Source organism: Schistocerca piceifrons, unplaced genomic scaffold (assembly GCF_021461385.2).
Source record: "Schistocerca piceifrons isolate TAMUIC-IGC-003096 unplaced genomic scaffold, iqSchPice1.1 HiC_scaffold_2290, whole genome shotgun sequence".
In the NCBI taxonomy this organism is placed as follows: domain Eukaryota; kingdom Metazoa; phylum Arthropoda; class Insecta; order Orthoptera; family Acrididae; genus Schistocerca; species Schistocerca piceifrons.
Window position 1 is genome coordinate 495,674 of NW_025728218.1, and position 27,663 is coordinate 523,336.

The window sequence follows — 27,663 nt, forward strand, 5'->3', positions numbered from 1 at the left end:
AACAAAACAATTATGTGCAGTGTCTCTGCTGCAGAGAGATGCTATGTATGCTGCTGTAAAAAATTTTCAACCTCCTTCCCACTGAGCTGAAAACCTTATGTTGTTTTCTTATTTAGTTCAGCTTTGAATAGTTATTTACTATTCCATAATTGTCCCTTTAATCACTATGTTGTACAATATGTTTAGAAACAACTTATCCAACAGAAGATATACCTAACAAGTTGCATAACTGACAAAAGATTAATAAAAGTATTTCAGCTGACAATGCAGCTCCACATGCACACATATCAATTTTAGACGACTCTTCACATGATCCCTGGGTGGTACTACAAAACCAACACATCAAAAGCCCTTTACCAGGTCCAAACATCTGCAGAAGTGAGACCAAGTATTAAAACATGTCAACTAAACACCTAAGGCATTAGTTGAACCTAATGCCAAATTCTAGGGAAGATGCTGTCTAAGCGTGTTATCAACATGGTTGTCCAACAACAAAGTCATACAAGTAATGGAGATCAGCTATGGGCAAGAGGAAAGTGGCTAGCAAGCATCAATGTGCAGTAGCGTGTGTGGCAAGAAAGGTCAGTAGAGGTTGTGGGCAAGTGCTAGAGTGTACTGGAGAATATGAAATCCACTGGCAATCCACAGTCTGTGACAAAGGGTCAAAAGGAATAAATAAAGAGCTTCTTCTGCACAAGATTAATGCAGCATTGAATGAAATAGAGACTAACATTGACAATGCACCTCAAATAAATGTAGATAATGGAACTTTCAGGAGAATCAAAAAAGGGCACAGGGTGTTCACCTTGCTTGGGTTCCAACAGTTCAAACTTTTCAAACATTTATTTCACAAACATTAAACCAAACAGGGCAAAGTAGACACGTGCGGTAGCCACATGTAATGTTAAGCAAATGTATGGGTCATTTGTGTAATCAAAATTTATTGCAACTGTGAAGAATTTTAACCACATTCTTAAAAAAAATTTGGTTGTGTGAAAAAGAGCAGGATTAAAAATAAAAATTTCCAACATATGCCAGAGACAGAGTGCAAAACAAATGGCCAGAAATTCCACAAGTCAAAGTCCTAATATGTGAAGTCTTTATTCAGTAAACTAAATGAAGTTATCAAAGGAGGCCGCTCAGAAATTGAAATTGTCAGAAATGGGTCAGAAGTTACAATGAACACTACCTAGTGCAAACCTGTCACTGAAGTGAAAGAGGATTTATAGAGGGAGGAAAAATAGAATCATGAATACATTTTAATGTCTTTCGTGTGAGGAAGATGGGAGCTATTACAGAAAATCTACATCCTTGCATTTTCAATATTTACTGTTAATGATCTGTGTATTGACACTGCTGTAAACAATCAAAGTAAACCCACTAAAGGCCAGGCACTGTTAAAGTTCAGAGTTTAGGAGAGTATGTATGAGCAGAGTGTATTCATTTTTGTATGACTTAACATCAGTTTGGTTCTCAGAATTCACTGATTCTGAATAGGTTTGTCAATGCATTCTTTCACACTTCTGTTCCTTCCACTAGTCAGACAGAAATGAAGAGGAGAGTGTTTCAGGATTCGTCAAGGGAGACGATTAGGTTAGTCCATTCGTAAATATGAGTTTGGGAACTGCATCTTTAAGTAAGTCGGGGGAAGATGCTGGGCTCCAGTAGAATAATGATGATTAAAATGCTCTGACCAGCACTCAAAGTATGACTCAAACATTAGGGGACATGCCTGAAGCTAAACAGAAGGAACAGGTAAAAATATAAGGGTGTTATGTCGATCTATTTTAAGAACATCGTGTCCAATCAGATGATGTGCTTGTAAAACTCAAGTTAAGAATCATGAGCCATTCCATAGTAAATTGTACCCAGTACCCTTGCCCTAGAAAGCCATAGTTAATAAAGCAATTAAGGGTGTGTAGAAGAATCAGATTATTTAACACTCAGATAGTGAAAGTTCTAATGAAATCCACACTGTAACAAAAAGGGATGGCTGTGTGCATTTACTAACTGATGCCCATTGAGAAATGATGCAGTTTACTGTACAATGTGACCAACTGGAGGATGAAGGTATAGCAGGAAGAACACAGCCTTTCTGTGGAATGGAAGGTGTTAGCAGTTTAAAAGGATGGCCTTCGGGCTGTCAGTATCATCAGTGGCCTTTATGACAGCACTCACAGAAGTTCTAAGAGAAGAATTATTGATACACTTATCACCTACATAATGTTATTCTAATTAGTACTACCTTTAGGGAGAACATTTATTCATTCTATGTCGTGTAATGTAAGCGTTTAGTGGATGGGTAAATAAGAATTTGCCAAATCGCTTGTTTTCTTGGGCATGTAATTTCTTTGCATGGAATCAAACCTGATCCAATGAAAATGGAACCAGTGAGAAATTGTCCTGCACAAAAATGATGTAATCAACTGAAAATCTCTCAGTTTGTGCAATTTCTATCACAGTATTTATCCTCGATTTTTTTATCTTCACAAGTACATCTCCACTGGAAATGGAATAAGGAATATCAAGAAGCATTTGAGTTAATTAAAAACCAATTGCATGAGGCACCGATACTTCACCATCCTGACTGAAGCAAAAATTTCTACACTGGAACCGATTCAATTTATTCCTACTGCTAGCTTAGTACATTTAATCCACCACGGAAAATGAATGAGTATAGCAGTCTCTCTAAATAGCCACATTACAAGTATTTAGAAACATTCTAGAGAAACACTCCAGCACTTTGCCTTCTTTTCAATTGTAAATGTACTAAATCACAGTAATAGAGGGGAACAATGAAAGAAGTGCGCAAACATGTCATAGCAGTACTCAGGCAGCAGTAGCTAACTGCGACAGATGCAGCAACAGATAAGTAACCACATTTGTCATTTACGAGTTCCTAACCAGGAGCGAATTTTATTATATCATCTGTCTACTTGAATAGTTCAATTTCTTGACTTTCTGCGTGTAAATTTAACATCTAATAGCCACAGTTCTCGTGTTTTCATTTGCGTCAGAAAGTAAACTGATTTTGTGACATATTACAAGTTCCAGATCAGGGTCAAATTATTTAGTTTGACCTGAGTGCTTCAGTAGTTAGGTTTCTGAACATACGCGTATTACTAGACACAGTTTGTGTTTTTGGCAGGTTCTATAGTAGAATTGCACAGCATGTGCTGACAGTTTGTTTATCTGCATAGTTTAGTCTTCCATGGTCTTTTGTATGGACAGGGACTGTGATTGTTGTGTGTGAATGTGAGTCGAGTTGGTGACACTTCGCTCTCAGCTTCAGTTAGTGTTTTTGGCAGGTTCTATAGTAGAATTGCACAGCATGTGCTGACAGTTTGTTTATCTGCATAGTTTAGTCTTCCATGGTCTTTTGTATGGACAGGGACTGTGATTGTTGTATGCGGATGTGAGCCGAGTTGGTGACACTTCGCTCTCAGCTTCAGGCTGTGATGGATTCCGTTACAGAGCTTGAGGCTGCAGTGGATGGGCACCACTGTTATGGGCCGGCTGTGGGGACACAACGGACGTCCAGCATGTCAGAGTCTTCTGATCAGTCCTCACCAGTGGCCAACCCAGTTACTGCTCGCACTGAGGCTGACCCCTCACCTGTTGTCGAGTGGGAGGTTGCCCCGGGGCGAAGCACATGGTGAAAGACTTCCCAGGTGGCCACACATAATGCCTCTCCGGTTTGTCTGACAAACAGGTTCCAGGTTCTGTCTGTGGCTGACACTGTCACTGAGCCAGATGCTGTCACCTGTCCTGTTTCAGAGGAAACCATTCAGCCTCCAAGATCTGGGCAATCACAGAGGCTGAGATTATTGGTAGTTTGGAGCTCCAAGGTTAGGTGCATTATAGGGCCCCCTTAGGGACTTGGATGACAAGAATGGTAAGAAATCCAGTGTGCATTCCATCTGCATACCAGGTGGAGTCACTCCAGATGTGGAAAGGGTACTCCCGGATGCCATGAAGAGCACGGCATGCAGCCAACTGCAGGTGGTTGCTCAAGTTGGTACCAATTACGCGTGTCACTTTCGATCAAAAGAGATTCTCTTTGGTTTCGAGCAGCTAACAGAAGTGGTAAAGGCTGCCATTCTTGCTTGCAAGATTAAAGCAGAGCTGACCATTTGCAGCATAGCCGTCAGGGGCAATTCCGGACCTCTGGTACAGAGCTGAGTGAAGGGTCAGAATCAGAGGCTCAGACGGCTAGGCTGCTGATTCCTCGACTTGCGCCAAAGGGTGGTTGGGTTTCGGGTTCCGCTGAATAGGTCAGGTGCCCACCACGTACAGGTGGCAGATACACAAGTAGCAGGGTCTGTGTGGTGTCGACTGGGCAGTTCTTTACGTTAGAGGGTCTCGGGAAAACACAAAAAGCACTTCAGTTACAAAGGATGCAGGCTGAACACAGCAAAAATGTAGATACAGGAACCACTGGTATAACAGTTGTAAATTGTCGTAGCTGTGTTGGGAAAGTACCAGAGCTCCAAGCGCTAATAGAAAGCATTGATGCTTAAATTGTTATAGGTCCTGAAAGCTGGCTAAAGCTGGATATAAGCTCAGCCAAAATTTTTGTGAAGAACCTAATGGTGTTCCAAAAGGATAGGCTAAACATGGTTGGTGGAGGCGTGTTTATTGCTGTCTGAAGTAGTTTAACTTGTCACGAAATTGAAGTAGATACATCCTGTGAATTAGTATGGGCAGAAGTCATTGTTGGCAAATGGAATAAAATAATAATTGTATCCTTTTACCGACCTCCCAATTCAGATGGCACAGTTTCTGAAAGGATCAAAGAAAACTTGAGTTTGATTTTAAACACATACCCGAATCATATGATAATAGTTGGTGGTGACTTTAATTTACCCTCGATATGTTGGTGAAAATACATGTTTAATTCTGGAGGTATGCATAAAATATCATCTGAAATTGTGCTAAACACATTCTCTGAAAATGATCTCGAGCAATTAGTTCATGAGCCCACGTGAATAGTAAACGGTTGTGAAAACACGCTTGACCTCTTAGCAAGAAATAATCCTGAGTTAATAACGAGCATAAAAACTGATTCAGGGATTAGTGAACACAGGACTGTTGTAGCAAGACTGAGTATTGTAATCCCCAAATCATCATTCTTGTGAAACACAACTAGCTCTCTATTCACATGAAGTGCTGAGTGCTATTGACAAGGGATTTGAGATTGATTCCATATTTCTGGATTTCCATAAGGCTTTTGACACTGTAGGTACTACACAAGCAGCTTGTAGTGAAATTGTGTGATTATGGAATATCATCTCAGTTATGTGACTGGATCTGTGATTTCTGTCAGAGAGGTCACAGTTCATTGTAATTGTAGGAAAGTCATAGAGTAAAACAGAAGTGATTTCTGGCATTCCCCAAGGTAGTGTTGTAGCCCCTTTGCTGTTCCTTATCTATTCAAACAATTTGGGAGACAATCTGAGTGGCCGTCTTCAGTTGTTTGCAGATGATGCTGTCATTTATCGACTAATAAAGTCATCAGAAGATCAAAACAAACTGCAAAACGATTTAGAAAAAGAGGATCAGAATGGTTGGAAAAGTGGCAGTTGGCTCTGAATAATGAAAAGTGTGAGGTTATCCACACGAGTGCTAGAAGGAACTCATTAAACTTCAGTTACACGATAAATCAGTGTAATCTAAAAGCTGTAAATTCAACTAATTACCTAGGTATTACAATTATGAACAATTTAAATTGGAAGGAACACAGATTAGATTAGATTAGATTAGATTAGATTAATACTAGTTCCATGGATCATGAATACGATATTTCGTAATGATGTGGAACGAGTCGAATTTTTCAATACATGACATAATTAGGTTAATTTAACAACATACTTAAGTTAATATAACAACTTTATTTATTTTTGTGTTTTTTTATTTTTATTTTTTTATTTTTTTAATATTTTTTTTCTTAATTTATATCTAAAAATTCCTCTATGGAGTAGAAGGAGTTGTCATTCAGAAATTCTTTTAATTTCTTCTTAAATACTTGTTGGTTATCTGTCAGACTTTTGATACTATTTGGTAAGTGACCAAAGACTTTAGTGCCAGTATAATTCACCCCTTTCTGTGCCAAAGTTAGATTTAATCTTGAATAGTGAAGATCGTCCTTTCTCCTAGTATTGTAGCTATGCACACTGCTATTACTTTTGAATTGGGTTTGGTTGTTAATAACAAATTTCATAAGAGAGTATATATACTGAGAAGCTACTGTGAATATCCCTAGATCCTTAAATAAATGTCTGCAGGATGATCTTGGGTGGACTCCAGCTATTATTCTGATTACACGCTTCTGTGCAATAAATACTTTATTCCTCAATGATGAATAACCCCAAAATATGATGCCATATGAAAGCAATGAGTGAAAATAGGCGTAGTAAGCTAATTTACTAAGATGTTTATCACCAAAATTTGCAATGACCCTTATTGCATAAGTAGCTGAACTCAAACGTTTCGGCAGATCATCAATGTGTTTCTTCCAATTTAATCTCTCATCAATGGACATACCTAAAAATTTGGAATATTCTACCTTAGCTATATGCTTCTGATTAAGGTCTATATTTATTAATGGCGTCATACCATTCACTGTACGGAACTGTATGTACTGTGTCTTATCAAAATTCAGTGAGAGTCTGTTTACAAGGAACCACTTAGTAATTTTCTGAAAGACAGTATTGACAATTTCATCAGTTAATTCTTGTTTTTCAGGTGTGATTACTATACTTGTATCATCAGCAAAGAGAACTAACTTTGCCTCTTCATGAATATAGAATGGCAAGTCATTAACATATAATAAGAACAACAAAGGACCCAAGACTGACCCTTGTGGAACCCCATTCTTGATAGTTCCCCAGTTTGAGGAATGTGCTGATCTTTGCATGTTACGAGAACTACTTATTTCAACTTTGTGCACTCTTCCAATTAGGTACGAATTAAACCATTTGTGCACTGTCCCACTCATGCCACAATACTTGAGCTTGTCTAGCAGAATTTCATGATTTACACAATCAAAAGCCTTTGAGAGATCACAAAAAATCCCAATGGGAGGTGTTCGGTTATTCAGATCATTCAAAATTTGACTGGTGAAAGCATATATGGCATTTTCTGTTGAAAAACCTTTCTGGAAACCAAACTGACATTTTGTTAGTACTTCATTTTTACAGATATGTGAAGCTACTCTTGAATACATTACTTTCTCAAAAATTTTGGAGAAAGCTGTTAGAAGGGAGATTGGACGGTAATTGTTGACATCAGATCTATCCCCCTTTTTATGCAAAGGTATAACAATAGCATATTTCAGTCTATCAGGGAAAATGCCCTGTTCCAGAGAGCTATTACACAGGTGGCTGAGAATCTTACTTATCTGTTGAGAACAAGCTTTTAGTATTTTGCTGGAAATGCCATCAATTCCATGTGAGTTTTTGCTTTTAAGCAAGTTTATTATTTTCCTAATTTCAGAGGGAGAAGTGGGTGAGATTTCAATTGTATCAAATTGCATAGGTATGGCCTCTTCCATTAACAGCCTAGCATCTTCTAATGAACACCTGGATCCTACTATATCCACAACATTTAGAAAATGATTATTAAAAATATTTTCAACTTCTGACTTTTTGTTCGTAAAGTTTTCATTCAATTTGATAGTAATACTGTCTTCCTCTGCTCTTGGTTGACCTGTTTCTCTTTTAATAATATTCCAAATTGTTTTAATTTTATTATCAGAGTTGCTGATTTCAGACATGATACACATACTCCTGGATTTTTTAATAACTTTTCTTAATATAACACAGTAGTTTTTATAATTTCTGATAGTTTCTGGGTCACTACTCTTTCTTGCTGTCAGATACATTTCCCTTTTCCGGTTACAAGATATTTTTATACCCTTAGTAAGCCATGGTTTGTTACAAGGTTTCTTACGAGTATATTTAACTATTTTCTTGGGGAAGCAGTTTTCAAATGCATTTACAAAAATGTCATGAAATAAATTATATTTTAAATTGGCATCAGGTTCACGGTACACCTCATCCCAGTCTAACTGCTGTAGGCTTTCCCTGAAATATGCAATTGTTAAATCGTTGACTGAACGTACTACTTTGGAGGACTGTTTAGTATTGCTGAATGGAGCTATGTCATATATTGTAACTAGCTGTGCACCATGATCAGAAAGACCATTCTCAACAGGCTGAGCATTTATCTGGTTAAACTTATCTTGGTCTATAAAGAAGTTATCTATCAGTGAGCTGCTATCCTTTACCACCCGAGTAGGAAAATCAATAACGGGTGTCAAATTGAAAGAACCGAGTAATACTTCAAGGTCATTTTTCCTATTACCCTCTTTCAGAGAATCTACATTGAAGTCCCCACAAATAAAAATTTGCTTCCCCCTGTCTGACAGATAGCACAACAAGGAGTCCAAATTTTTCAGAAATAGATGAAAATTTCCTGATGGAGACCTATATACAGTTACAATTATAAATGTGCCTTTATTTAATTTAAGCTCACAGGCACATGCTTCTATAAGTATAGAAACAAAAAAGTTTTGTGTAAAGAAACATTTTGCACAATGATAACTTTTGACATATATGGCAACTCCTCCTTTCTCCATATTTTCTCTCATTACATGTGCAGAGAGCTTATAACCACTTACATTTACCTTATCCATATCAGTAACAATGTGATGCTCAGACAGGCATAGTATATCTATTTCGTTCTCAGCTTCTAAATCTTCTAAACAAACCAGAAGCTCATCTACTTTATTCTTTAAACTCCCAATATTTTGATGAAATATGCTTACATTATTTTTAATTATACTTTTATGAGAACCTTTCCTTATTCTAACATTTGCAGTACTCTCCTGTCTGAGTTTCTCATTGTGCTTAGGCCTAGTTCCTATACCAGTGGTCACATGGTGTTCAGAGAGGCAGATTATGTCAACTGGGTTGGGTGACTTTAATTCATCAATGGAATTACCTAGGACTGAGTTACAACTTGGTGGAGATAAAATTTCTGGTGATTGGTGAAAATTTATAATTGATAGCTGTGATTGGTGATCCAATGTGCTAGAATTGTGCTGTCTAATTTCTTTCCTAAACTGAAGATTTGTTTCAATCCTGACCTCTCGTAGAACTTGACATCTTTCTGTCTTACCTATCCTAAAAAAGGTGCTGTTCCAACACCTGTAACACACAGTCTTTGGTTAGCCTTCCCTACATAATTTTCTGTGTTTTATTGGCAAGACACTTAGAAAATGTAACAGACCTACTAACAAGACTGCCGACACTATGCTTGTCCGCCCACTTTTAGAATACTGTTGCACAGTGTGGGATCCTCACCAGATAGCACTGACTGAGTACATCGAAAAACTTTAATACAAAACCTGCTGCTTTTCTTTATAGTGAAATATGGGAGAGAGTGTCACAGAAATAATATGAGATTTGGGATGGACATCATTAAAAGATAGGTGTTTTTCGTTGCGATAGAATCTTCTCACGAAATTCCAGTAACCAACTTCCTTCTCCGAATGTGAAAATATTTTGTTGACACCGACTTACGTAGGGAGGATTGATCACCAAGATAAAATAAGGGAAATCAGAGCTCGTACGGAAAGATATAGGAGAATGAAGAACCTTCCACAACTAGGAACTGCTTCTATCATTCGCCATAAATTAATGGATTGAGTTAATGATTTATGATCACCTAACAACCATGTATGCAAACAAGATCTACACTAATCAATGTTCATGTACCCAAAATTCTGACACATTAAGTAAGAAATGTGCATAGAGTGGACGTGCACGGATACATGCATCTGATGGAGAAAAATCTGTAGCCAATGGCTAGTGTAATAAAAATAGACAAGAGCCCCAATGAAGATGCACTAATATTAATAACTCAAGGCTTATTATGTTAAAAAAGTCACTTTACAATCAGACAGGATTGCGAAACTAACTTTAGGCACAGAAGTTGCTTACATAACAATGAATGACATCATCACTTATTAAACTAATGCTGTTCGAGTAACTGACCTTCAAGTTAACTCTTACACTGGGCTACTGGAGATTCAGCTGTATGTCCAGGAACCCGGTACCAGTTGCAAGTTGCCTAATTAATGCCTTCCAGGAACTACAAAAAATATTTTGGATAATTATTGATGGACTTGAACACAACAAGACATTTTTAACATAAGACTACACATCTTAGCGAATAGGTATTGGCAAGTAGTACAGTGGGAAACAGTGTGCTTGCCAAGGCAGTGTAACTGATCATGTGTGCAAATACCCACACTTTATTTATTGAGTATTTCAGGATGAGTGCACTTACAGACTTCTGATGAACTTCAAGCATGTAAGGAAGAAAAAGTTTAGCAAATGATTGCACTTATGCTTTAAGTGGAACATTTAGCTCATTAACTTATTTGCAAACCAGTCAGAAGTTTAACTCTTGTGTACAACAGGGCATCAGAGTCTAAACAATTAGCAATTTACTGGTACCTGTACAATATCTGGACGGTAAGGTACTAAATTTTCACATATGAATGACAGGAACATGGAAATATCACTATAATTGGTGTACATACCAATGTCACAATGGTGTTGATATTGGGAATACAAAGAAATTATTGCAGTAACTTGTGAACAACAAAAAAGTTTGTTGTGATAGAATAAAGGTGACATGTATACTTTCTTATTAACAGCACATGCACTCTGAACATATTTATGAACAAACCATTGTACTATTACCTATTGTGTTTCAATCACATTCTTCATCACTGTAATACTGAATTTATAAGGGAAACATGGAAGTCGATAAGTGACAACTCCAAACTGGGGTAACATTTCCACAAAAATATCTAAACTGATAATCGTATGGACATCACAGAATAATGATGTATTTGTATTATTGCAGATTTATATCCATTAGGTAAGACTAAAGCAAAGCTTCCTAAGTGCAAGCATTTTTTTTTTCACTGCCAGGTAATGAACTACTTGCAAAACAAAGTTTCAAGAATTTACAAAACCCTTACAAAAACTTTCTTCACTACATTGGCAACAAAATAAGCTTTACTGCAAACAACAAGCTTCCAAGGAATCCAATTGACCAGTTGGCATCATGACAAGAAACGAACTCACACACAAAATTAATATAAAATTTCGATCTGTGTAGTAATATTTATAACACTTGTATCAAGTGGAATGATGTCCATAACAGATATAAAGGAAACTGACTACTGAGCATCAGTAAGTCTACACTCGACACATGCCATCCATCTGCTCACTAAAAATCCAGAGTGTTTCACAATTCCTATTACAGAGAGGTTCCAGAGCAAACTCTATCCACCAGGTTTCATTACTGAACCCATGTCTGGAAATGTACAAAGTCCCTTCTTCAACTCTTACACACCTGTAACAGGAATTCTGACATGCCCTGGGTACAGCAAGAATACCCTGTAGCAATTTTACAACAGATTGCATAGTTTACATTAAGTGCATGTAACACCAATGAAAATATCCCAAGAGCATATGGTATTTATGACTACATAAATAAATGACCAAAATAGTGACTTTATCATTTCTTTTATCCATGTAATTCTGAAGTTATGGTAGTATCTGGGAAACTGTTTACTGAGGAGGTACTCTTTTGTGAGGAAGTACAGCAGTACCTCATATACTTTCAACAATGCTCAACTATAAAGTCCTGTCCTCATTTTCATTTCAGTCTTCTCCAAACACCTGGCACCTCCAAATTATTTTTGTGTGCATCAGGAATGTCCAGCCTTTTGCACAACTTCACAGAAATTTAATAATGCTCCTCCACAGCATGGTCATCACTGTTCTGATACAAGCATGGCTAAAGGTTTCTCCAGCCACATTGTGGAGATACGAAGTAGTATCACAACTACTTCCTCTTCCTCTTGTTCTTGTTCTTGTTCTTCAATACCCAAACAGGTCCTCCCCCATCAGAGAGAAGATTAAATAAGGAAAATGAAAGACACCCTCTGGCCTCGTAACCTAATACCATCGGGGTCGAAAAGATCAAGAGTTGGTCAAGAGAGACCGACAGAAAAGAAAACAGAATACGTCTGACACACGTAAGTGGAAGCAATGTCAGACGTTTCTAAAAAGAAGATAGTGAGACACATATGACTGTTCTGTTTATGACAAGTGGTACCTGACCATATTTAAAACCAAAGTAATGTCAAATTTAATATGTGAGATTCACATGTTTATGCTGAGCTAACAAGTTGACACAATACCATGTATTCTAACATCACAAGTATATTCTTTGGACATAACACAATTAACAATGGGTAAATATACAAAAGTGAAACATTAAATGATTCAAAAATGTAACAGCACTTTATGCACTGATATATGCTGTTAGATATTCCTTCCAAGTACCTGGTACCTTGCTGATATTAAATTTTTTAAACTGTAATACTTGCAACATAGAAACATTAATGAAATGTAACATCTAACAAGCCTCTGTAGTCACTACAGAGAGATATAATATTAAATACTAAGTGTTAAAAGAAATTTCTTGACATCTATTACGCTTGAAGTAGCTATTCAGATTGTTTGAGCTAATCATAATACACAAGTTAGTACATTCCATATTACTAATCTGGAACATTCGATTGTCTAAAATGCTGACTTAATTATATGAGGGGTGTTCAGTAAGTAACGCAATAATTTTTCTGAAAGCAGGTTGGCTTTATTCAGGATCCCATTACACCATATTATTTCCTATGATCTTTGATACAAAACCCGAGTTTTCAGCACAATTTCTGTTCAATTTGATGGCCTTACGCCACCTTACTGGGAGGGCTTGTATGCCTCATGACACCATTCTACTAATTGATGACAGCACCATCTTGTTGCATCAACAACTGCCCCCATCATCCACACACTGCTTTCTGCAGAGTGCAGAATGGACAGTTCTTCCTTGTCTACCCAACAGTCTGGACATCGCACCATCTGGATTTTGTCTCTTTGTCCCAATGAAGTATGTGTGCTCCTCTCAGGTGTGCAGATTTGGTGAGGTCTTGCAATGTCACGGAGAAGAAGAGTTCATTTCCATTTTTGTGGTGACGTACATGCTGAAGTTGTTTCTTCAACTTAACGATGGTACTGCAAAACACTACACCATGATGGAGGTAATCACACAGAATAACAACTTCAAAATTCCAGAAGACCACCACCATGACTTCACTGGTTGAGGATGCAGCTTTGAACTTTTTCTTCAGAGCAGGTGATGTGGTGCCACTCTGTGGATTGCTGTCTTGTTTCTCAGTTCAGAGTGTTTCACCGTCTGACAATGTTTGACAAAAATTATCACTTTAACCCTTGTAATGTGCAGACAGTTTGGCACAGGTGGTCATTTGTTGGTCTTTACAGTCTCCAGTTTGGCGGGGCACACCTTTGAGTACCCTAACTGGTGGATGAGTGTGTCTGCACTAACAACAGAGACGTCCAGCTGAGCAGCAAGGTGTTCCATCCTTCGCGATTGCCAGATCACAATCAAAGTGTTCGCATGTTCCAACATTGCAGAATCACAACTGTGTGCAAATGGCATACTTCTTTTTTCCACAACCAGGTCTCTGTAGATATTCTGCAAGTGCCTATGAATATCTGTGATGGTCTGCTTTTGCACTGAAAACTCAACAGGTCCCTGCTTGCAATACACCTCTGTTATAGACGCCATTTTTAAGGCACAAATAGTGCTGCCACTTATTGCAACTTTGTGGAATATTCCTTCTTCAGCCCCTATAGCTTTATCATATCCGAAGATGTTAAATGCAGAATTTTTCGAAGTGACATTGGCCGAGAATAGAAATATGTTGCATTACTTATTGAATGCCCCTCCTACATTGTGTTACAAATGCAGACTGTCATTATGTAGAAAATCATCATATAGAAATATCAAAGTTGAGAGATACTACAATTTTGGGTAAACATATTGCTATTGTGGTAATGATATAAATGTGCGCAGGTAACAATTTAACCATGGAAAAATATCGTAATTCCCTGTACACACAGGTTACCTAACACAAAGTGAATATAACTTGCCATAAATTCCTCTGTGTGTTTGTAAATTATTTATTCATAAAAAACATACTTTAGCATAAAATTTAAAAAGTAATGACAATCACATATTTACAATGTCATTAACAAATTCACAGCTGCAGTTATTCCTTCTTGACCAGCAGTTATTGTAGCCACATTTGATTATATGCAGATCCACAGCCTCCATATACGATAATCATTTTGTAAAAGAAAATACTGTCCATGAACTGCTTCTTCAAGTTCTAATGCATGTAACAGTGTAACAGACAACTAATATTCAGATTATTAGGACAATGGCAGAATACATTTCAGCAAACACATGTATCCATTACTTATCTGTGAAGTACATTTAGAAGAGTAACCTATAACTGAAATTTTTAATAATACTTTGTAATCATTTAGTGTGTATATTATTGTTACATCTGCATAAGAGAATTTCTAGCATGAGTGATGAGCCACATTATTATAAAAATACGCTCAAATTATGATGCATAATAAATATCTTCCGTATAAATCATATTCAGTATGTTTAAAGACTCAAACTACAAGGTATAAAACAACTTCATACTTCTGACTGCTTTAGAAATGCACAACTATGTTATGACATTAAGCATTTACGAGAGGTTTGAAATTATGTTTGAAGTTTTTTGGAAATCACATAGTGCTCTCATTATGAAACATGTGATATATGCAGTGGGTATAATTTGTGCAACTTGAGCTACACTGCTGCAAGACATATATGCACTGTTTCTGACTGTAATACTCATCCTACAGGGTTAAGCTTTTGTTATAAGTGCTAAGCCCCGTGGGATTAGCCGAGCGGTCTAAGGCGCTGCAGTCATGCACTGTGCAGCTGGTCCTGGCGGAGGTTCGAGTCCTCCCTCGGGCATGGGTGTGTGTTTGTCCTTAGGATAATTTAGGTTAAGTAGTGTGTAAGCTTAGGGACTGATGACTTAGCAGTTAAGTCCTACAAGATTTCAAACACATTTGAACATTTTACATGTACTAAATCATGGCAGGAATTTAAATTCACCCCACATCTGTACGAAATATTGAAAATTAAAGAAAGCACTTATATAGGCTACATGCAACAGGCACTGTTTGTCATGAACCCGATTAGTCACTTAGTAATACATCCAGAACAGTGTTTGGGTAAAGTAACACCTTCTGTCCTTCTGAGTCCTTCAGTGTCTCTGGTTTATGCTAAGATCGCCCTGCAGTAGTCAATGGTGCCCAGTGGAAATATACCATGTTTACAGATGACACCATCATTGTAACAGAATATCTGTCTAACACAATCTCCAATGACATTTCACCAAAATTCTGTAGCAGGTTTGTTAACTCCCTTCCTGCCAAGCTAAACACAATAAATTTTATGTAATTTACATAAAGTCATGAAAAGCCAGACAAACACTCAGTGACACTGAATAACCAGCACATAATCAGTTTGATTAAGGAAGAGTTCCCCCAGGACATATTTCTATCACCTATCATCTCCCTACTGAGCAGTGAAAATAATCATATATAGAATGAGTCCATCAACCTCCCATTGCAAGTAATTTAGCCAGCTGAGATACCTGACTACTGCTTCTCAACACTGATTTTCTCTAATGTATCGTGTTCCTGGAGACTGGATCCTTGGTGACAGAACTCAAAAATTCACAGGCGTGGCACTAGAAAAAAGAATTACATACACCGTCTCTGCTGCAGAGAGATGCTATGTATGCTGCTGTAAACATTTTTGATCTCCTTGACACTGAGCTCAAACTCTTATGGAATAGTAAATCTCTTTTAAAAACTAAATGTCCTGACTTTACCTTGAATCAATATGTTGTACAATATGTTTATAAACAAGTTATCCAACGTAAAATATATTTTTATTAACCTTTTTTCAGTTACTTGTTACTATTTCAGGGGTCAATGCAGCTTCACAAGCACACATGTCAACCTCAAAGGACCCTACATGTGATCCCTGAGTGGCACTAAAAAAGAAACACAAGTGGCTAATCTCCCAACTACATGAGAAGTACATACCAGTCAGGGAACGAATGACTCATCATCACATCAAGAGCTCTTTACCAGGGCCAAAGATCTACAGAAGTGGGACCAAGTAATAAAACACGTCAACTGAACATTGAAGCATTAGTTGCACCAAAGGCCAAATTCTAGGAAAGATACTCTTTAACCACGTTATCAACATGGTTGTCCAAAAATGATCTCCGTTATTTGTATGACTTCAGCTACGTGCAAGGGTAAAGTGGCTAGGAAGTGGTGTCGTCGTTACAAAGTACCACTGTACCTAATGAAGGGAAAAGTACCTCTACATCTTCAAATCTAATATCCCTTACAGCATCAATGTGCAAGAGCACGTGGCAAAGGTCAGTAGAGGTTGTGGGTGAGTGTTAGTGTGAACTGGAGAGGATGAAATCCACCGGCAATTCACTCACTGCGATGAAGCATCAAATGGAATAAATAAAGAGTTTCTACTGCATGAGATTAATGCAGCATTAACTGAAGTACAGACTAACATTGATAATGCACCTCAAATAATTGTAGATAATGGAACTTTCATGACAATCAAAAGAGGGCACTGGATGTATGCCTTGGTTGGGTTCAAACAGTTCAAACATCTATTTCAGAGACATTAAACCAAATAGGGCAAAATATACACATGTGTTAGACACATGAAATGTTAAGCACATATATGTGTCATTTGTGTAATCAAAAATTACTCTAAAGGTGAAGAATTTTAAACCATTTTCTTAAAGTTTGATTTTGTGCAAAACAACGGGATTAAAAATCAAAAATTCCAACATATGCCAGAGACAGAGTGCAAAAACAACGGCCAGAATTTCCACAGGCACAAGGCATAACATGAGAAGTTGTGATTCAGTAAACTAATTGAAGTTTTGGAAACGGGCTGCTCCGAAACTGAAGTTGTTGGAAATGGGTCACAAGTCACAACGAACACTACCAAGTGCAAACCTGTCACTGAAGTGAAAGAAGATTTATAGAGGGAGGTAAAAATAGATTGATAAATACATTTTAATGCCTTTCATGGAAGTCCAAGTATGCTGGATTATGGTCGCAACATCTATTTTGGTGAGGAGGACGGGAGCTTTTACAGAAATCTACCTCCATGCATTTTCAGTATTTCCTGTTAACAATTTGCGTATTGCCACTGCTTTAAAAAAATTGAAGTGAACACATTAAGGATAAAGGGTACTTAAAAAATTTCGATTTTTCCACAATATATACAATATATATATAGGGTTTAAAATGAAAAATTACCAATATATAGCAAATTTCAAAGTTACAATAATGTATGAAATCATGCCTACTTTATTTCTGTTGCAGAAACCAGTATTATTTCGAAAAGAACTGATAACTTTCTGTTTCCAGTGATGATACACTGTATATGTTGTAACAGTGCAGGTTTCTAGTGTCCATAAATGATTATCTTTGCTAGTATTTACTTTTGTTTTGCTGAAGCAATTTGTTCATGTGTTACTGAATGTTTGTTGCCCAAGTACTACATATATTTGTGGAAGTATATATCATTTAGTGTGCAATAAATGCAAACTATGCCATGCATCAAGAAATTCAATAAAAGGAAATTCCATGGTAACCAGTTCACAAGCAAAGGAAGCCACACTATTGAAAGTAATGTACGTATCATCTCCCGCCAATCCTACTGCTGATTCAAATTTGTGTGTGAACAGTGACACTGTTTGTAGTGGATTTGTTGTTGTTGATGTGGACACCTTATCTGCTTTGATAAAGGAAGTGGTGAAATGTAAGCAATGTGATGGTATAGGCTGTCTGGAAATAACTGAACAACAAACTAGCAGGAAGGGTTTAGCATCAAAAGTAGTTTTTCTGTGTAGATCCTGCAATAAATCTCGAAAATGACTTCAAACATTGTGTGTAATTCAATGTGATTTTGAAGTTGGTGTATGCATGTGTGCAATACGAAAAGGGAAAAAGGCTATCAAGTGTTTTGTAGTTTGATGGACCTTCCCCCTCCTCGCACTAGGAACAACAAGTACATAAAACACTTTTAGGTGCCTTGACTGTTGTGTCAAAAGCATCTATGAAATGCGCAGTGGAAGAAACTGTAAATATTATTGGAACCAGGGACATTGTTGTTGCATTTGACGGAACATGAAAACATAGAGGACAAGTGGTACTTCTCTAGAGAATGGAAAAGTTGTTGATGTTGAGTGCTTATCTAAGTACTGCCATACCTGCCATGGTAACACTGGAGGACATATTGAACATCAGTGTTCTAAGAATTATGATGGTTACACAGGAGGTATGGAGGAGTGTGGTGGAACTCTTAAAATATTTCTGAGGTCGATTCCCATTTATAATGTTATATAGATGAAGTACCTAGGCAATGGGGACTCTAAAGCTTTCAATAAAATTAATGAGTTCAATGTTTATGGTGATACCTTGGTGAAGAAACTTGAGTGTTGTAGACATGTACAAAAGAGGATGGGTGCTAGATTGAAGAAGCTACAAAGAGAAATGACAGGAAAGTTGTTATCAGATGGATGATCTCTGTCTGGCTGAGGCAGATCAACAGAAACTGGAATAGACCTACTTCAGAGTTACTATGGACGGGCTATTATATGAACTGCACCTCTTCTTTTTTTTGTCGTTTTTGGGCACACAACTACAATGGTCATTAGCGCCCATACTAAGTTAGGAATGCACCGCGAGGCACAAGGTTAAAACAGCAACTAAAAGGGACAACACTATATAGGACGTAGCAACAGCCATAGGATTAAAAGAAACAGCATAATCAAATGTCCTTGGACAGGTTTGTCAAGTTGATAAAACAAAGAATGCGAGCAGCTGCTCCTGGGTCATCTGCTAAAATGGCATCCAGAGTACATGGCAGGCCAAGATCAAGACGCAGAGTATTAAAATCGGGACAGGACGTTAAAATGTGGTGGACCGTCATCAACTGCCCACATGGGCAGAACGGTGCCGGCGCAGCCGTCAGCAGATGGCGATGGCTGAATCAGCAGTGTCCAATTCGTAACTGAGCCAAAACGACCTCCTCCCAGCGAGAAGGGTGGGAGGAGGACGTCCAAGCTGCGGGAAGAGGTTTCAAGGCCTGAAGCTTGTTGTCCGTAAGTGCAGCCCAATCGGCATGCCACAGCGATAAAATGCGCCGACAAATGACCCTGCTGCAATCTGATGAAGGGACACAACAAGAAGCTGTCCGAGGCTGGAGGACTGCAGCCTTGGCCGCGGCATCTGCAGCTTCCTTCCCAGGGATACCGACATGGCCAGGAACCCACATAAAGCTAACCGGAGAACCGTCGTCCACCAGCTGCTGAAGAGAGCATTGGATCCGGTACACGAAAGGGTGAACCGGATACGGATCACTGAGGCTCTGGATGGCCCTCAGGGAATTGGAGCAGATGACATAAGCAGAATGTCGGTGGCAGCAGATGTAAAGAACAGCTTGGTAGAGGGCAATGAGTTCAGCTGTGAAGACCAAACAATGGCCATGGAGCTGGTATTTGAAACTTAGTGCCCCGACAATAAAAGAACACCCGACTCCGTCATTGGTCTTAGAGCCATCTGTGTAAATGAAGGTCATATTAATGAACTTCGAATGAAGTTCGAGAAAACGGGAGTGGTGTACCGAACTGGGAGTAGCCTCCTTTGGGAGCGAGCTGAGGTCAAGGTGAACGTGAACCCGAGCCTGGAGCCATGGTGGCGTGTGGCTGTCGCCGACTCTAAAGGTTGCAGGGAGTGAAAAATCAAGGTGGTGAAGGAGGCGACGAAAGCGGACTCCAGGGGGTAGCAAGGCAGAGACATACAACCCATATTGATGGTCGAGAGAGTCGTCAAAAAAGGTACGATAAGACGGGTGGTCGGGCATTGACAGTAGCCGACAGGCATACGACAAAGCAGTGTATCGCGCTGGTAGGTGAGTGGCAATTCACTGGCTTCAGCATGAAGACTCTCAACGGGAGTAGTATAAAATGCTCCGATCACAAGATGTAAACCCCGATGTTGTATGGAGTTGAGGCGGCGTAAGATGGACGGCCGTGCCGAGAAGTATACGAAGCCCCCATAATCCAGTTTGGAGCAGACGATCGACCGATATAGACGAAGTAGGATGGTTCAATCCGCTCCCCACGGCATACCACTAGGAACACGGAGGACATTTAGAGAACGGGTACAGCGGGCAGCCAAATATGACACATGTGGAGACCAGCTAAGTTTCCTGTCAAATGTAAGACCTAAAAATTTTGTTGTCTCCACGAATGGGAGAGCAACGGGACCGAGTCATAGGGAGGGTGGGGGAAACTCTTTGTAGCGCCAGTAGTTAATACAGACAGTCTTTTCGGCAGAAAAACGGTAGCCACTGGCGACACTCCAGGAGTAAAGACGGTCAAGAGAACGCTGAAGACAGCGCTCCAGGAAACATGTACGCTGCGTGCTGCAATAGATGGTAAAATCATCCACGAAAAGGGAGCCTGATACATCAGCTGGGAGGCAATCCATTATTGGATTGATCGCTATGGCAAAGAGAGTGACGCTCAAAACTGAGCCCTGTGGCACCCTATTCTCCTGGCAAAAGGTGTCTGACAGGACAGAACCCACACGTACCCTGAACTGTCGATCCATTAAAAAGGAACGAATAAAAAGAGGGAGGCAACCGCGAAGGCCCCATGTATGCATGGTGCGGAGAATGTCCGCCCTCCAACAGGTGTCGTAAGCCTTCTCCAAATCAAAGAACACAGCCGTGGTCGGGCGCTTCCGCAAGAAGTTATTCCTAATGAAAGTCGACAAGGTAACCAGATGGTCAACAGCATAGCAGCGCCTAAAAAATCCACATTGTACATTGGTAAGTAGACATCGAGATTCGAGGAGCCAAACCAAACAAGAGTTAACTATTCGCTCCATCACCTTACAGACACAGCTGGTAAGCGAAATGGGTCAATAACTAGAAGGCAAGTGCTTGTCCTTCCCCGGCTTAGGAATCGGTACAACAATAGACTCGCCCCAGCATGCGGGAACATGTCCCTCAATCCAGATGCGATTATAAGTACGAAGAAGGAAACCTTTACCCGCAGGAGAAAGGTTCTTCAGCATCTGCATATGAATAGAATCTGGCCCTGGAGCGGAGGACCATGACCGGGCAAGAGCATTTTCGAGTTCCCGCATGGTGAATGGGGCATTATAACTTTCACGATTCGAGGAGCAGAAGTTAGGTGGCCTAGCCTCCTCTGCCTGTTTTAGGGGGAGGAAGGCAGGGTGGTAATGAGTGGAGCTCAAAACCTCTGTGAAAAAGTGGCCGAAGGCATTGGAGACATCCTCAGGGGCCACAAGGACATCATTCGTGACCGTCAAGCCAGAAACTGGTGAGTGGACCTTAGTGCCAGATAGCCGGCACAGGCTATCCCAGACAACAGAAGAAGGAGTAAAACTGTTGAAGGTGCTTGTAAAAGCAGCCCAGCTGGCTTTCTTGCTTTCTTTAATAATACTACGACACTGTGCATGTAATTGTTTATAATTGATACAATTCGCCATTGTAGGGTGGCGTTTAAAGGTGCGTAAAGCACGTCGATGAGCACGTAAAGCGCCTCTACATGCTGCGGTCCACCAGGGGACCGGTATGCAACGTGGAGAAGAAGTAGTGTGAGGGATGGAATATTCAGCAGCAGTGAGAATGACTTCCGTGAGGTGTGTGACCTGACTATCGCAGCTTGTGAAGGTGTGATTCTGGAAGGTCGCCCTGGAAGAGAAGAGCCCCCAGTCTGCTTTGGAGATGGTCCAACTAGATGAGCACAGAGAGGGGGTATGCTGCAGGAGATGGATAACACACGGGAAGTGGTCGCTAGAATATGTATCAGAAAGTGCATACCACTCAAACCGGCGTGCAAGTTAGGGAGTACATATAGAGAGGTCTAAATGGGAATAGGTGTGAGATGTGTCCGAAAGAAAAGTAGGGGCGCCAGTATTGAGGCAGACAAGATTGAGCTGGTTGAAAAGGTCTGCTAACAGGGAGCCCCTCGGGCAGGATGCTGGAGAGCCCCAAAGGGGATGGTGGGCATTGAAGTCTCCAGTTAACAAAAATGGTGCAGGTAGCTGAACAATAAGTTGCATCATGTCTGCCCTGGTAACGGCAGACGACGATGGAGTGTAAACAGAACAAATGGAAAATGTAAAAGTGGGGAGAGTAATGCGGATGGCAACTGCCTGCAGGCCGGTGTGCAACGGGATGGGATCGTAGTAAATATCATCCTGGACCAGAAAAATAACCCCTCCATGAGCCGGGATACCTACCACAGGGGGTAGGTCAAAACGCACAGAGGTGTAGTGTGCCAAGGCAGTTTGATCGCATGGGCGTAGCTTCGTTTCCTGGAGGGCTACGACGAGCGGACGGTGCAAGCGGAGCAGCAACTTCAAGTCCTCTCGATTGGAGCGAATGCTGCGAATATTCCAGTGAATAAGTGCCATCGTAAGAAGAAAAGGAAGAGGAAAGAAGGGGTCACCTCGAAGGTCGCTGAGGGCCTGACTTCGAGCGAGCACTGCCACCGCTATCAGTAGGCGGACAGTCATCGTCCATTGGGTCCATAAGTTCATCCGCCATCTCGGCAACATGGCCGGGAGGGGAAGCTTCCGCCGCCAGTGAACGGCCAGATGTTCAGCTACCAGTGGTGCGGCCAGGCGAAACGGATGACGGCCTAGGGCGGCAACGGCTGGGTGGCGCAGGAGAAGACATGCGCCGTGGCGGAGAAGGAGAACTGTGCTTCCTATGAGCCTTCTTGGAAGGTCGTTAGGTGGAGGTACCGGTCGAAGGCTGGGAGGTGGAGGGACGTAGGAAGTCTGCACGGGATGGTTCCTTCTTGAAGGCCCGTGCATCTGACTTCGGGGTCTTCGTCTTAGCAGAAGCTGATGAAGGGGCTGGTGTCTGAGGGGTGATGGGAGGAAGAAGTGACGTCGACCGCGCGATCTTAGCACTGGCCGAATGGACGACCGTGGTGCTGAAGGTCAGATCGCATGTCTGGGTTGCCACCTCCCTGGTAGTCCGAGGAGAGGCGAGGACAGTACTGTATTTCCCCACTGGGAGCAGCGTGGGCTTCCTACTAGCCAATAGCTTGCGAGCAGCCGAGGTGGACACTTTTTCTTTGACCCGAATTTCTTGGATACAGCGTTCTTCCTTATAGACAAGACAGTCGCGGGAGGATGCGGCATGGTCACCCTGACAGTTCACACAACGAGGAGACGGAGGTGGACAGTCACCCTCATGGGCATCCCTGCCACAAGTGACACATTTAGCCGCATTGGAACAAGACTGTCGAGTGTTATTGAAACGCTGACACTGGTAGCAGCGCGTAGGTGTCGGGACATAGGGGCGAACAGAAATAACCTCGTAGCCCGCCTTGATGCGCGATGGCAGCTTAACACTATCAAAAGTCAAGAAAAGTGTCCAGGTCGGTACAAGGTCATTGTTGACCTTTTTCATGACCCTATGGACAGCCGTCACGCCCTGCTCAGCGAGGAAAGATTGAATCTCCTCATCAGTCAATCCGTCGAGGGATCTAGTATAGACCACACTACGAGACGAATTCAAAGTTCGGTGAGCCTCCACCCGGACAGGGAACGTGTACAGGAGTGTGGCCCGAAGCAGTTTTTGTGCCTGAAAGGCGCTCTCAGTTTCTAGTAATAAGGTACCGTTACGCAACCTGGTACAAGATTTGACAGATCCGGCTATGGCATCTACGCCCTTCTGGATAATGAAAGGGTTGACAGCAGAAAAATCCTTTCCGTCCTCAGATCGAGAAACGACGAGGAACTGTGGGGCAGGTGGTAGTACTTTTGTCACTGGTGGCTGGTCACGTTTCCGTTTTTGGGCAGAATTCGAAAGAGATGGAGTAGAATCCATTGCGGAGAAATCCCCCATGATTGCCAGCGTCTCCGATGGCGCGCTCCTTCCTTGTGGGGACCCTTCAGAGGGCTCTCCCGCCTTAGGTGAATGTTTACACCTCAGGTCACACCTCCCGAGAAACAGACGGAGGGACCAATCGGCATGGTCAGAAGGTATCAGCTCAGGCAATCACCCCTCCCTGGGCCTGGCCTTTACCAGGGGGTACGTGCGTGCCTTACATGTCTACCCAGGGCGGGGAATTACACGTTACCCCCGTCACCGGCTACGCGTGCGAACGCGTGGGTCAGCCTTCAGGCACGCACAGGGAGGAAGGAAGAAGAGGAAAAAGAAGAGAGAGAGGGAGAAAGAGGACAGACTGTCTCAAACGCCGAGGCCTAGACCAGAGAAGGCAAGGAGAAGAAGGCAATGAGAAGGCAAGGAGAAGAAGGCAATGAGAAGGCAAGGAAAGAAGGCAATGTGAAGGCAAGGAGAAGAAGGCAATGAGGAGGCAAGGAGAAGTCAAGGGAAAGAGTAAGGAAGACAGTGAGGTGGAGAAGAGCAAAGAAAGGAACCAACCAAAGGAAGGAAGAAACGAGAAGTGAAAAACCAAAAAGACCACAATTATAGGTCGTGGAACCGTCCGTCTCCGGACGCAGGCGCTAACTACCCCCGTGAGGGGGATGGACTCCTTTTAGTCACCTCTTACGACAGGCAGGAATACCTCGGGCCTATTCTAATCCCCGGACCCGCAGGGGGGACATTCAGTCTGACTCCCCAACAACATTGTTTCTTCCTAAGTAATGAATCACCCCCACAATGGGTAATCCTACTATGACCATTGAATAGAGGGTATAAAACAGTTGATTCCTTTCTAGAGGAGTGCAAGGAAAAGAGCCAAACTGCAGCAGATTCCTTGCCCTTGCGGAGTTTATTACCAGGAGCAGTAGCACACCGGATGTCATTCCACTTCCGGGCAAAGAGGTTTGATCTAGATCCAAATATCTGCAGCTGAAATCATGAAAAGGAATGGGGTTAAGTATCATCTTTCTCTGGGTCCCAAGTCATGTGGGCATCCCAGGGAATTAACTGGCTGAGTGTCTTGTTAGAAAAGCAAACTGAGCATGTGGCATGGCCAAGGACAGTGAGAAGGTCATGGATAGCAGAGATCAAAGGGTGACAAAAGTAGCAACAGTTGATAGGCTGCAGGCTGCTCATTGTGTCTGAACAAATTAAAACACTGTGGAGGGAAGCCTGAGAAATGGAAAGGAGGGCCCTGTGAATAGCTAAAAGCTCTGCTGTGAACACACCACATGATCCTGGCAATAAATATTGTTCAATGGCAGTACAAGATGTGGAAGTGTATCCCATCTTGTCAACTGTCTTAGAACCATCAGTGTAAAAGATGAAGGCACCCTGTAACTGCATGGATGGCACCTAAAAGATTCTAGAAAACCATAGGTGCAGCAGAGACCTTAGGACCCTGAAACAGGTTGCTCCTAATATGTGGTCTAGGTACCATCCAAGGATCATAGGAAGGGGGGGGGGGGCTGAAAGGGAAGGGGGAGGGGAGATAAGTGAAATGCACAAGGTCCATTCCAGTGAGTGGATATGGAGATCCCAACGAACGACAAAGGGAAGTGAGACACATGCCAACCAGCAATCCCGCCTGTGGGAGGTTGCCACCAGTGAGACAGCCCTCACTTGCAAAGAGGACACCATTCACAGGATGGTCAGGGAATTGGCAAATGGTGATTGTGTAATTTCTAAGCAGAGATGTCAATACATGTATAGATTAATTTACATACATTTACAGAATGAAATTTTCACTACAGTGCAATGTGCATGCTATTTCTGAACTTGGTGGCAGATTCAGACTGTTTGTTATAATGGAACTCTAACCTAGAACTGCGCCTTTTCTTTTCCTCTTTTTTTTTTTTTTTTTTTTTTTTTTTTTTTTTTTTTTTTTTTTTTTTTTTTGAGAACAGATCATAGCAACTGTGTTTTCTGGTTATGACTCACAGCCTGCCCTCACAGCTTTTCTTTTTCCAGCACCTCAATGTACCTTCCACAACTTCAGACATTCTCATGCATTAATTTCTGAACGAGCACTCCTGAGAAAAAGAGTATCATGGGGAAACCATTACCAAAATTAATCTCCATTGCAGAGTGAAAACTTGATCTTGTTAAGTCTTTATCTTGTTAAAAGCATAGGTTAGTGGTGAAACACACACATGTAAATGACATGAATACTAGCCCTGTGCTGTCCTTATCCCTTCTTGTGAGAGAAATAATCATTCTTATGTCAGATATTAAACACTTATCACCAATTGCATGTAAATAAATTTCAAATTACTACAGGATACTTTGTTTCATTTTGAGCCACATGACACTGGTGAAGTGAGTTTATTTGATACTTTGTTGTTTGATGTACTCTTACTTGAGAATTACTTTCTTATTTCTAAATCCCACACTGAAAAAACACTGGGCGATCCATTGTTGTGCGAACTATGTCAAGATTAGACATGTTGTCCTCTCCTTTTTCATAAAACAGTAAGGAATATTGTGTAGTGCGCATTATAACTGTACAGTTATGTGGAGAATTTCTACGAGTTCAGCTGATGCTCAAGAGAGATTGTCTGTCTACAGTTCAAGGGGCTGAAGATTACACCCAGGTATGCAGAATCTACCTGCTCGACTGCCAGCTGTGAGCAAAGCTGTCAGTAGGACGGTGCAGAGGTTCCTCCATTCCAGTGGTGAACTGTTAGCCACACGAATGCACCCACCAGTCACTGGCACAGTGCACACAATGGAGGCAGTTCGGAGAAATCCCCGAGGAGCACGCTTAGGTAGGTGGGCTGATGGGCGATAAGCCAGCGGCACGACTTCAAACCATTATAGGTGGTGCAGGAGCGCAACTGCCACCTGTGCTTTTAACAAGATGAAGATGCACATCTGTCAGTTCTTGGAGGCATTTGAAGTCAACCCAGTTGGGGGATTGGCAGCCCAAGATAGGTTTCAACTGATGCACCAAATCCACTACACATAAGTGGGGTTTCTCACTATGTTTGGCCACATGACAATCTGACAATACACCTTGGTCAATGCTCTGCTTGCAAAGGGTGGGGGTGCTCAGAAGAGCCATTATGGGGCACCCTTGCAAAGGAATAGCCAAACAGCCATCGACACACCATGCTGGTAGGATGCCAAAGATATGCAGAGACTGAACTGGGACTACTGCTGTGCACCATGTCAACAGAATGTGTGGGATGACATTGACCACTTCCAGATGTGCTACCTTGCTGTCTCAGTCATCTCAGGAAACCATCACAGGTGCAAAGTACGGCCCCTGCTGACACCTGCAATGCAAAACCGCTTCTAGTTTGTGTCTTACGAAGGTTTACCCACTGCACTTGTCAAAATACTGTGAGTTTCTGAACAAAACATCTGTTTGAGGTGCGACTTACTGTTAACATTTGTTTTTTTGTTTCAAAGAATCACTTTATGAAATAATATCAACTTTCCTCTCCTCTAATGTAGCATCTTAAGATCGCCATTCCAGGCTGAAACCAGTCAAAATTAAAACTAGAAACAAGTATAAATATTTTCCCTAGGTCTACTTTCAATCTTAGTGAATTGGTATTAAATGCATATGGTTATATTTATGGG